Genomic DNA, 13,403 nt, shown 5'->3' on the forward strand with positions numbered 1-13,403 from the left:
TGAATTGTCACTTTTTTCCCAATGACTCCCACAAAGCTGGGTGGCAGCTTAAGAAAGTTTTTAAGAACTACTCTTAGATGGTATGTTCTAAACTATGTCCAAAATAAACTACTAGTGAAATGTCTGGACAATTTCATTAATTCTTTCAGCCTAGTCTCTTTAGGGGTCACCAAAACAGAATGAACCGCCAACTTATCCATCATATGTTTTACACAGCGTATGCCCTTCCAGCTGCACCCAGTACTGGGAAACACCCATACTGTACACTACGGCCAATTTAGCTTATTCAATTCACCTATAGAGCAGGTCTTTGGACTGTGGGGGAAACCAGAACACCCAGAGGAAACCTATGCAAACACGGGGACAGGGCCGGCGTGTCCATAGAGGCGACCTAGGCGGCTGCCTAGGGTGGCAAAAAAGAGAGGGCGGAGTCTGCGACCCCCTCCTCCCCCATCCTCACTTTTATACCCGACAACGCCCCAACCCCTTCAGCCTGTTAGCATGATGAAGTATTTTTCACCCGTCTTTCAGATGAGACGTTAAACCGAGGTCCTGACTCTCTGTGGTCGTGAAAAATCCCAGGTTGTCCTTTGAAAAAGAGTAGGGGTTTAACCCCAGTATCCTGGCCAATTTTGTCCACACAATGGCCTCCTAACCATCCCCATATCATTAACGGCTTCAACACTCTGTCTCCACTTCATCAATCAGCAGGTGTGCAGTGTGCAGTCTGGCGCAATATGGCTGCCAAAGCATCATCCACGTGGATGCTGCACACTGGTGAGGGATAAGGAGATTCTCTTCAATGTGTAAAGAGCTTTGAGTTTCTAGAAAAATGCTATAAAAATGTAAGGAATTAAAGTTTAGTTTGATGACAGCATGATTAAGTGTGAAAGTTTCCAAATTTATTACCTCCCATAAAGCAGAAATCATGCTAATGAATGAGCTAAAGTATTCAAAACTTGTTATTATGGTAGTATAAGCACAGTAAAGCACCATTCACATGGGGGAGTCAAAGATTCCATTCACTTTGAATGGGTGATGTGAAGCAATGCCGAACTGAACTGTGGGTCTGTTGGTGCTACTTCACCAGCGTTGCTTGCTGCAGAATTTGGGAATTTCTCAACTTTAATCGAGAAATGGAAGCTTCAGCCAATCAGATCACTTTATGCCAATACTCCAGCTCAGACAATAGCCGATTGTGGACTTCAGACACACCCTCTATCAAGCGTTGAAGCTGAAGGCCTGTGTGAATCGGGCGTAAGGCTGAAAGCAGTCAAAGTGAAATAAGACCATTAAAGCAATTTCTGATGATGGAGGAGCATGACATGGCAGATGGAGATTTTATTTTGAAGCTGTCAACCACTTCCGATTCTATCACTTATGATCATGTAGGGAATAATTTGCACAGTTTTATCATACTAAATACATGCTAGTTGTTATAATGTTGATCTGTGCAGTCTAATAAAACTCACACCATTTTTGGCATCTTTAGTGTTTCTGTTTTCTATAAAACCAAACTGGAAATCAAGGGTGTGTAACATTAATAGCATGCTGATAAATGACACAGTCCTTGTCACTAGTTAAAATTGCTTATTTCTCTGGCTTTGAACATTCTTTAAAACATTTGATGTAAATAGTCAGCAAAATATATAACACTGTTCTAGTGGTTAGTGGATGATTGAATTAAAAATTCATACTTGTTTAACTTTAACATGTCGATAATTGGAAGACTATTATCCTCCAAACTGACTGTCCCTAATCTATTTACAAGATACTAGTCAATGTTTTAATTACATAACAAGTGTTTGATGAAGTCTTTCTTAACACAATCAGAAACACGAAGGCATGTAACATGAGAATAAAGCCACCACAAGACTTTTCCCTTTTGAAAAGCTGTTAAAGGAGCACAAATATGATTGGTTCAAACGCAGGCTAATGCATGTTCAAGTCTGAACTTGTCAAGTCAAACAAGCAGAAACGCCTGCTGTGTGATAGCGGATGTCTGACGGGACGCTCAACTACATCTAAGAAATGAGTTAAGCATTTACAATTGAAGAACGAAACGATGTACCAGGCTAAATATAATTAGTAGAAGTCATTTAGGAAAGGCTGTTATACCTTACGCACACATACACACACATAAACAGACTTGTGCGTGAATTCCCAGGTGAGTCTGAGAACATGACCATGGCTATTTTTGTCTCATCTACACACACAAAAAAAGAGGAAAGAAACGAAACGGAAAAGGAGGAACGGAAACAAGACTCTAAATATAGTTCAATGCGACATTCCAGAAGAGAATAAGACTTTTTCCTAAGTTTGACCAGAGATTGAAAACACAAAGTGAAAAAGAGAGAAAGAGAGTTACACCTTGACCTTGGTGATCACACACAAACATCAGGAAAATGTATTCAAAAAATATCTATTAAACATTTACTGTATAGCAAACATCCACCTCACCACCTCAACAACTTGCTTTGAAAAGAAAAATACTTGACAAAAATGTGTGGTGGTTTTAAGGAATGACACTAAGACTGACACAAACCATGTTAAGAACAGGTCAAAATGACAGAGAAAATCTGTCGCAGAAACTGTTTACACTATACAACTTCTGAGGGCTACTCGGAACCAACTACAAACTGCAGATGATCAGCTAATGAGCCAAAAAGTTGCACACTATTACATTTTGATTTTAAAAAGCATGATTTTAAGTTAAAAGAACTGCAAAACAAAGGAATAAAACAAATTTATTTGGATTTTGATTTACCATTGACTAAATTTAAATTCTTACAAATCCTTTGGCAAAACCCAGCATCCATACCACTGGGGTATACAATTATTTGAGAAATCAATTCCTCATCGAGATTTTCAATGTACTGCTATTTTATGTTAAATTATTTTTAACATTAGATGGCGCTCTAGACAAGTTTTTAGCCGAACACTCAAATGCTCCAAAGGCAGTGGTCTCAAACTAAGGCCCTGTTTACACCAATGCGTTTTCGTTTTAAAACGCATAAGTTTTGGTACAGTTACGCCATCCGTCCACACAACACCAGAGTTTTCGAGTGCCGAAAACGGAGCGTTTTGGAAACGCTGAAGAGGCCGTTTTCATTCTAAAACGCTGCTGCTCCGCCTCAGTGTGGATGGGGGAAAACGGAGACATTTGAAAATGGAGGCGGGGCTGCGGACATTCGCCTCTCTGATTGGGGCTTTTCCACAATATTAAGTAGCCTAACGTTACACAGTTCAGTCCTGCATCCTCTTCTTGTAAGTTCAGACTTTGCAAGTTTGATCAAGGCTGCAGTCTCCACCTCCTAAGTCTGATATGGAAAAGCAGACTATACCGAGGACACGGGTAAATCTTCAGAGGGAACAGTGTACTTTAAAACTTCATTCACATCACCTTGGCTACGTTGTTTCACTTTCTCAACAATAAAATGAAAACCTGATTTAAGGAACTGCTTATTTTCATTTTGATATTAGAAACTTAACAGACAGCAGAAATGTTGAGGCGTCGTGCTGCATATATGAGCATCATCTTCATGGTGTGGATATTTATAACAAAATGGAGCCTAACAACTGCCTCCTTTCATTTTCAGTGAAAATATGAAACATACCCTCTCTTTTGCTGAATATCAGTTTTAATAATCGATAATGACCATTATAAAAGTATAACATACAATAAGTTTATAAATTATAGGAAATAAAGGCAAGCGATCAGTCAATATAAAGAATGTAGGCTACGTGGTTACATTAATTAATAACTTATCTTTGCGCTCAGCCAAAACACGTTACCTGAGAACAAACAATAGATTCCAATGACCAAAGTCGGGGAATATGTTGTTAGATATAGACAACAAGATGAATGAAATATCACGTTGAATATATATATATATATATATATATATATATATATATATATATATATATATATATATATATATAATGAGATTAGATCCAGCGGGAGATGCTTAATGAGCAGTCTGACGAGCAGAGCTCTCATCTGGCTAGATAGACTACAGCGCTTGCCCAAGAGTGTGTGTGTGGTCACGTGATGTGCGTTTCAGCGTTTTGGTTTGGACGGAGAGCTGTTCAGAAACACTAGGTGAAACGCTAGTGTGGACGCGGATCATTTTCATTCTAAAACGGCATTTTAAAACTAAAACGCACTAGTGTAAACGGGGCCTAAATTCCTGGAGGGACACAGCTCTGCACAATTTATCTCCAACCACCTCCAGTTCACACCAGCTTAATAGTCTCTAGTAGTCTTGAACACCTTGATCAATTGGATCAGCTGTGTTTGATTAGGGTTGGACCAAACAGTGCAGAGCTGCGGCCCTCCAGGAATTTAGTTTGAGAGTTATGTACTAAGGAATAGCGCATTTGAATTAAGTCAATCATGCAAGTTGGCTTTTATTTCACGAGATTAATGTAAAAGCTTACTATGAACACATATTGGCTTACACCTTTCCTGACGTTATTAAGGATTTCAGGTTTAAGTGGTATTAGACAGAAATTGGATGAAAGCAGAGTACGGCTGTTTGTAAAGCATACAGTGATGCATTTTGAAAGTCAGAATTGGTCTCATGCATGATTCTGCGCAACAGCTCCAGTTATTTGTATACTTCTCTTTTTATAAATACGTAAGGGCTGGGACATGTCGGGTTAATGTCGGTGCTTGTCGGAACGATTCAGTATGTCGAATCAGTGTCTGGTTGTCGACTGAAAAGATAGTGCCGAGTCATGAGTGTGTTGTACTGAAGTGACGTAGCAAGTAAATTCAAATCAAGGAGGAACACAAAGAGGCCAGCTCTAATGTTGCTACATTTCTCAAATATTTAGAAACTATATGGATCATTAGACTATCAGACATATTTGCAGGAAAACATACCCCTTGGGTGAGTAAAAATAACTGTGATAATGGTAATAAATGAACTGAACGAGAAAACAAACTACTGCAATGTAGAAAGGCACGTCCTCCCACAAGTCAGACATAAGTCGACATCCCAGTTGGGTTTCATTGTTGCTAGTTGTTTGGTGTTGGCTTGGTGTATACCGGCCCTAAGCGTCTATGTACAGTATTTTTAGATTTAACAAATATCATCATAATATTTCATCACCAGCATAAGCATAATGTACACGCACCTAGCAGTTATAATAACTGCATACTCGATATATGAACAGTTTGCAAATATGATTTAAATAATTGTTGCACTGCTTAAGCCTAATTTGCCTAATTTCTGCCTTCCTAAAATTAGCCATTTAGCAACGAAACTTGAGTCACCGGGCAGGCAGATGCCCATCTCGTGATGCGATTTCCCATCTATTGTGAAATGAATTTGATGCATGAATTAAGAGAATTTCTAGTGCATCTAGAAGCGTCTAGTGTGAATACCTCATTACAAATCAGAAACGCTATTAAGCAGTCAGGTTTCTATGCTCAAATGTGTAGAAATTGTTTGTCTGTTTTGGGTTTACTCCACAAATGCGTGTGATGCTACAGTACAAGTAGCTCAAAGAGCAAATGATATGTGACTATGCAAAGTCTACAAATGTAAGCACTTGAGACAGAAGTATAAATTGTCCAGGAGTTATACATACATTTTATATATGTAGTTGTACATTGTGTCAACACCAAAGGCTGTTAGATGGATAATAAAATAAACGAATAGATGGAGAGAGACAGACATTGGTCAAGGAGAAATCTAACACTCATGTCTTTGGCACACTTTATAAAATATAAGAACATACTTTAAAAGATTGTGCACTTCAGTGGGTGTAAAAAATGCAAGTATACTTTTGCACTCGACAGTCAGTTTTTTTCTTTAGTTGATTATTTATGCATTAGTTCGGCTGTAAGTCTTAAGACATCTGACCAACTTTTAATCCCTTTCACAGATGTTCGCCCAGTAAATGTGACAAATGTCCACAAGCTCCCGCCGAGTAATTTTGGTTTACTTGCGACCGGCGTACAGTAAGCAGGCCGACCTTTTACTAGCAAGAGGCGGAAGAGGGAGAGACAAGATAAGGTAAGAGCTTTTTCTGCCAGTTCAGCAGGAACTGTTTGTGCTATTCCAATCCAAGGGTGACATGTGGGAAGGGAGGGCAGACATAATCAAACGCTCAAGAGCAGAGAATCACAGAGAGATGAGATGAAGATGGGCCATTCGAACCAATCACACCCTGAGTCTGACGCGCAAATCCATCTGGCTTAATGGCAGGCATCAGAAAGAAAGACGAGAAGTGGCGTGGAGAACACATGAGCGAGAGAGAGAGCAAGAGACAGTAAGGAGCACAGGTCAGCAGGAAAAGAGAAGGTTTGCTGACTTGTCAGATTTGACCCCCCCTTACACACACACACTTCATTAGGACGACCGTACAACACTTATACAACAACAGTGAAAGCAGCACAACTTCTTTTTCAGTCCCATAAATTTGTAATTAAATAATAAAATGGAGACAAAATACTTGCATTTTGATCATTATTAGCTGATATCTATTCTCATTTTAAGCTAAAATGGTTGATGTTAAAATTTCATAATAAAATCAAACTATAGACCAGAGGTGTCCAAACACGATCCTGGAGTGCTGGTGTCCTGCATATTTTAGTTACAATCCCAATTAAACACACCTGAACAAGCTAATCAAGCTGTTTCTAAGTATACTAAAAACTTCCAGGCAGGTGTGTTAAAGGAAGTTGAAGAAAGTTAGAACTAAACTACGCAGGACACCCACCCACCAGGACAGAGTTTGGACACCTGCTATAGACCATTTTAAGGGATGTAAACAAAAACAATGGTCCCAACGTATTTCCTGTTTTACATTTTTAATTTCTATAGCTTCTGAGAATACAAAAAGAGCCACATATTGATACATAATGTTATGATAGCTGTTTTAACGTTAAGTTATGATTGAATTGCCTCTTGTTATAGTTTTGAAATAGTTTGATAAGTAGGAAATGTTCATGGGCCAATGACATCACCACATTGAAATGGTCTATAACTTAAATCAAATTACTTGAGACATTTAGATTTTTATTCTGCATGTATCCATTAAATGTATCTAAAATCACAATAAAAACTAAAATACATAATTTTACACAAACAAAAACTAACCAACCAATCAACGCTAAAAAACAATCATGTTCCAAAACATTTGATTCAACTACATTACTTTTCAAAATCCTGTAGACCAGAGAAATCTGTTTTCAACAAGGATTTCTGACATTACAGCCTAGAGTGATGGCTGCCAAAATACTCAAATATATTTAAATAGGAAAACCATTATTATAATCCTTTCACTGCCCAATGAAAAAAACATTGTTTGGATTTCATTTCCTATTTCTTAATGTCGCTACTTAATAATATTAATGCATTTTTTTCAACACATCCCATAATTTCTAAAATAACGGAATTAATACATATACTATGAAAAATCCGAAAATATAAAGTCTAAGACCAATTTATTTAAAAATGTATTCAAAATAATACATTTTTTGAATACTAAATCATCTTTATGTTTTAAAGTATGCCATAAAATGTCAGATTTCATTTCTAAATACTAATTTTATAACTTTTTTTTTTTTTAAACCAATATCAAGTGTAGTAGTGCAACAGAATTATGTTTGTTTGATTATTTGGTTAACCAACAATGCTGTGTATGTAAACCATTATTTAAAACTGTCAAAATATGGTCAACCCTTTGGTAGAGCAGGCAGTTAAGGCAGTTAACAAAATTACTAATAATGTATGTTGAATAAAATAAAAAATTAGTTTAGCATAAGAATACTCGTTTAAAAAAGTTTATATTGGCTAATAAATAAAAACAATTAATAATAATAAAACAAACAAACCTATTCACCAATGTGGCACTTGTACATTGTAAATCCTTCAATAAAACAATGTAGAAAACAGTCCAATCACAAGTGTAGACAGCCCTCATCTGCAGAGCAGAGGTGACTCCTACATCAAGGTCAAACATCTCAAATAGCAATAAAGGCAAAAACATTTCCACAGACATATATTTCCAAATCACTTTACTGTACACAAAAGACAACTCCCTGAGTGAAGGACTTCATTGTATTTATAGAATATAGCAATTGTACATAGGTATGTGTGTTTTTGAATCTCCAAAGAGAGTTTCAGTGATCTTATTTGCAACACATGAAAAGCTCTGATGGGTGGGTCACTTTCCAAATGTGTTATTATTCCAAATTCACCAGAACAACCCACAATGATTCAGATTGGTAAATGAAGGCAGCAAAGCCAGAAACAATCCCCACAAGCCAAAATACTGCACAAAAAACTGAACTAAGCGACGTGGTAGAGAAGATGGTGGGAACTAAAACCATGCAACAAGCTGAAAACAACAGAGATAAGGCATAGAAAACATGCCGAGGGCATGAGCAAGGTAGAGGCTGATGAGAGAGAGAGAGAGAGAGAGAGAGAGAGAGAGAGAGAGAAAGAGAGAGAGAGAGAGAAAGAGAGAGAGAGAGAGAGAGTCTCTACTGCCAGATTAGCGTCTGACGTAACATTATCACACTGCTGATAGGAGCAAGAGCTAGAAGGAGCAACCATTAGGGAGGAAGGCAAAGAGTGAAGGAGGGACGAGAGAGAGAGAGAGAAAAAAATATGAGAGAGAGAAAGGGAAAAGAGGAGGAGGATAGAGAACTTTATGGCTTGAACAAGACAGACCTTTTACCACCACACAATGAAAAAAGAAGGAGAGAAAGAAAAGGACAGAAAACTGGTAAAAAGGAGGGGCACTGAACAAGGGATGGAATAATGTGAGGGCAGGAGAAAAACAGTGAGCAAGCTAGAAACTAGTGGAGGATAAACAAGACGAAGAGAAGGCTTGCCAGAGAAGAGAGGGAAAATAAAGGAAAACAATGAAACCGAGAAACCAGAGATAAAAGGACAAAGCCAGGCCTCTTTGGCCATAATATTTTGGGTTTGGTTCATTCCAACGTATCCAAGTCTTTCAATCAAATTCTGCTGGTTTAAACTCAACTTTTGGTTAAATATGGACAAAATCAACCACTATGCCCCAAATGTCATTAAAACTAACATAAACATTTGGGTTTGTTTATATCTGACGCAAACTTTGGTTGAAACAACCTAATGTTTGGGCTGAAATTTACGGACTTTTAAAATAAAAGCACATATCAGACTTTGATTCTGAGTTAAAATCCTTATTGAAATATATTCTGACTAACACCACATGCTTTATTTAACTCTGCTATTTAAATAATTGTGAGAAACGCTAACAAAGAGCTAAAGTTAGTCACTTAGGTTGGTTTACATGAGGTTTACTCAGTTCAAATGTTTTGTTGTATTATCATTTTCTATCTTTATACTGTGTCCACAGCTCTTTTCATAATAATAGGAATAAACATTAAAGATATATGAAGATCAACCAAGAACATGCATTGAAATAGCAGATGTTAGCTGAACTGCATTTCCCTCAGCTACCTGTGATACGATCCCCCTAAATGCATCCTAATAGCGCATATAAACAGGAACTCAAACAATATGGCCATCCTACAAATTGATTACCAATATTCCAAAGAAAACACAGACTACTGGCAAACTTCCCAAAGCTCGAATGAACCCAATCTCTTTGTCTTCTCTTACATTTCCACAAGGCCTGAAGAAGAACATTGAATTCATTTGTCCTGCTCTAATCATAGACCTGGACTCTTCGCTCTCACCGATGTTCTCTCCTCGACACACAGCAGACATCAGAGGGTCTGAGAGGATGCCAGGCATTCCTGAGGCAGAGCCAGCGCCAGGGCCCAGCTTTGAGGGAGGATCGTCCCGCTCAAGCCTCACACCTCCTTCTCACTGCTGGAATGCAACTCTATAACCTCTGAACATTTACCAGGTCAAAGAAACAGAAGGAAACTGCAGAGAGAGCAATTTTGAGCTGTGGTACACAATACTCAACTTGCTTTCCTTTGCTTTATAATCTGATAAACACAGCTGGTACTGTATAAGGCAACACAACTGGCCTAAAATGGATTTAGTGAAGAGGCCTTCTAATCAAACAGAGAGACTGGCATCTGGTGGAGGAAAGAGAAGTGTATGGTTATAGGCAGAATCACACTATAGGCTCCATCATACACTGCGCAATAAGGTGCAAGACATGTTTGCCGTGATTTGTTGCTATTTTCAGACCAGCGCAACCGTAATTTTTATGTCACATTGTTTAAATAGCAAATCCATTTGTGCCACTTTGTGGACTCAAGGGTGTTTCGCTCTAAAAAGGAGGTGTGTTAAGGCACATTGTTGGCATGTTGCTATTTTGAGAAATTGAAATAGACCGCACCGTTGACCAACTGAAAGCTGGTCTAAAGTCCAGCGCAGATCATTAGTTATTTGTGTTTTTCGTTATTATTGTTCATGTTTTAGTTTGGTGAAAATTAGAACTGAATTTAGAATTAGTTTTGAAACTAATCTTTGCGCTTAACAAACAAAATTAATTATGTAGGCTAATGGATGTCTTCAGTGGAGTGCATACAACACAGTTTCCTTACACCACGAAAGTAAAGGAGTAAAGTAACGAGTAAAAGTAAAGAGAAAGTAAAGAGGCTGAATAGAGGAACCTAATTCTTTATCCTTGCGCTGCATATCGCTTAACTGTTTTCTTGCTAGTGAACTGTTCAGTTTTTAAACTTACAAAGTCCGCCATGTAAATGGCAAATGCACCATGGCGTCACTCTTAAAGGGAATGGGAGATGAGATTGGTTTAATGCACGCTATGCTCAGAACACACACAAAACTTATTAAGAGAATAAGCACACCCCTGTTAAGCCTGGTTTATACTTCTGCATCAAGTGACCGGCGTAACCCACAGTGTATGCAACGCGTGTAGCTGTGCATTTATACTTCTGCGCGCTGTCTCTGTTGGTCTGCATTAACACTTCCGAAACACTAGTTGGCAGTGATGTGTAAATGCTACTCTGTGTCGAGTTTCTTTGCTGATGTTTTGCTTTTCCTAAACACTTCCTGAATGTACGAGTGGCTCAAACTCACTCATTTTGAGGCAGGAACCGGCGGACGTGCAGCAACTTTAACTATGAGGTAAACACAAAACAAAACTTTCCATCCGGAGCTCCTTCATGGGACTCCACACTTGTAAACAATCGCTGCATCAGGCTCGCGCCATTCGCGCGGCTTTCGGTCCCGCCCAGACTCATCAGCGCTACCAAGAAGACCAATCACAGAGCTTGCGCTACGCGTCGTTGCGACGTGTAGTTAAATTTTTTGAGAGGTGCACATTAGTGACGCTAACGGATACGGCGAAGGGCTATGCGTCAACGCCGTAGCAAACGCGTGCGCTTGACGCAGAAGTATAAATCAGCCTTTAGACCTTGCGCCAGGGCTCAGACCGTATTTTTCCATCCTTAAAAAAGTGAATTTGGACATGCCCTTAATGCTTTTTCACCATGCGCTTTAGACTATGCGTCTAGATTGTCAAAATCTTTAGCCACAGACATCCATAGAATACCATAGAAACACTTTTGAATATGCAAATGTTTAGATGATTTGTGTACAATACAATTGGTCATGTATTACTTTTTATCTTCTTTTGATGGATGTATTACATGACAGACCTACTATAGCTTTGCTAATCAGTGAAGTGTAATTCTAACTGGATTGTAAACTGTAAATAAAAGTTAAGTAGGTATATTTTCTATATTTGTTACGTTTTAAGTTTTGATTCTCTCAAAATTATTCATTCAAAGATTTTTTTTCCAAATTCTGTACAGAATGAAAAAAAACGTCCACAGATTCTCTCTAAGATCAGTTTGTATTTGCTAAGTTTTAAATACCCTAGCAGTAGTGCTGTTTATATCTTCTCAATCAAAATAATGTTTCATGACATTTCATGAGAGTGTAAATAGCAATGCTTCATGGGATTGTAGTTTTTACCTTCATTTACCCACCAAACATTACATAGCTTGGCTGTTTTGTCTTGATTTTTCTTTATCTCTTTCCTTTGTAATGTTTGTAATTTTTTCTTCAACACTGGTTGATGTGGATCATGGCTTCTAACACTTTAACAAAGAGTTGTTGTTTTTTTTTTATCTCTATGGGAAAATGAACAGACAAAAGTGGGTGGGCACTTTAATGAACTCTATGATAGTTCAAAGGTGTTCACCAGCTAAAGCCAATTATTCCAGAAAGCTAACTTTGGCGAGTTGTATCAGATGCATTTAAAACGAGCAACAAATAACACGCCAATTTGTTTTTCAATTTTGCCTAAAGCATATGAGGGTCTTAAATGTCTCTTGTGATTCAAATATCAGTAGGAGATGGTTTGTTTGTGGACTTGAGCAACTGGAAAGGGCTTTTCAGCATGACTGCTGATCAAGGTCTCCACTTCAGTTTATAACAGACAGCATGTAAGAGACACTAAATGCTCTGCGTCTTTCATAAACTGATTTAATCACATAATTTGAGAGGATGCAACTTGTTTTTAACGCTTCCTCATTCATGCATGCTTTAATCTTGCAAAACTGAAATGCTAAATTAAATGTTATGTTATTCCAATATGAAGCCTTTTAAACCAGCTGAAGACCAACCGATCTCATCTCTTTGGGCTTTGAAGCGGTCTGACGTCTTCATATCCAACCTCAACTCTAATGGTGTCGATGAAGCAATAGAGTCTCCTTCCCTTTCATCCGTTCTGATTTACGAGCAGAGCTACCAAGATTGCCTTTAACAGCCCCGACAACACAAGGTCTCGCCTCACAAAGACCTGCGCAAACACACACCATCACACACTTCTCCTTGTCAAGGTTAAAGCGGACAAAAACAAATAAATGATCGACCGATGTCTCAACCGAATGCGGACTATAAAATAGCGGGTAAGGGCTGGGGACGCTAATGAGGCTGTGGAGGTGAAACAAGCTGTTATGGCTAAAACAAATGAAAGCGTAGTGGACGGCGGTCGGGGCCTCAATCAGACGCCGCCAGCGGCAGGTAGCTTCGCTAACAGCAGCCACAAATTCCTTCTGCCTGACAGTGAAACCCAAGCCGCTCATTCGGTGATGAATGGCCCTCTTCGCAGCAGGGTCGTCCTCGCGGGAGCGCCAGGTTTTTGTCTTCTGACTCCTCGCGGGGTCCGCAGGCCATGACGTTCCCAAATGAGATCCGGTTTAGAATTCCTGCATGCCCTCGGTGCCTCCTATTTTAGAATCCTTACTGCCGCAGCGGGCACAAAGATGGCGTTCTTCATGGCAAGCTGCAAATCCCCAAGTGAGTGATTGAGAAAAATGGAGCTTTAAAATGGTCTCCTGTTAAAACGGCGAGGAAAGAGAGATCAGGGTTGACAGAACATGGCAGATGACACACGAGCGGCAAAAAATAAATAAAAGAAGCCCTTGAGAACGGCCTAAA

General features: G+C 38.8%; 1 protein-coding gene and 1 long non-coding RNA gene across 9 annotated transcripts in view; both read right to left on the reverse strand.

Moving 5' to 3' along the window:
* The window catches only part of maml3 (mastermind-like transcriptional coactivator 3), a 185,973-nt gene that overhangs the window by 26,419 nt on the left and 146,151 nt on the right, over positions 1-13,403 (reverse strand). The window lies entirely within an intron of this gene.
* On the reverse strand, positions 5,628-13,387 carry LOC147837438 (uncharacterized). Its single transcript, XR_015476806.1, has 3 exons — positions 11,216-13,387; positions 7,732-10,872; positions 5,628-7,679 (listed from the first exon to the last, which is right to left on the reverse strand). It is a non-coding gene; the product is annotated as an uncharacterized LOC147837438 (long non-coding RNA).

Source organism: Danio rerio, chromosome 1 (assembly GCF_052040795.2).
Source record: "Danio rerio strain M-AB ecotype USA chromosome 1, GRCz13ab, whole genome shotgun sequence".
Classification (NCBI taxonomy): Eukaryota; Metazoa; Chordata; class Actinopteri; order Cypriniformes; family Danionidae; genus Danio; species Danio rerio.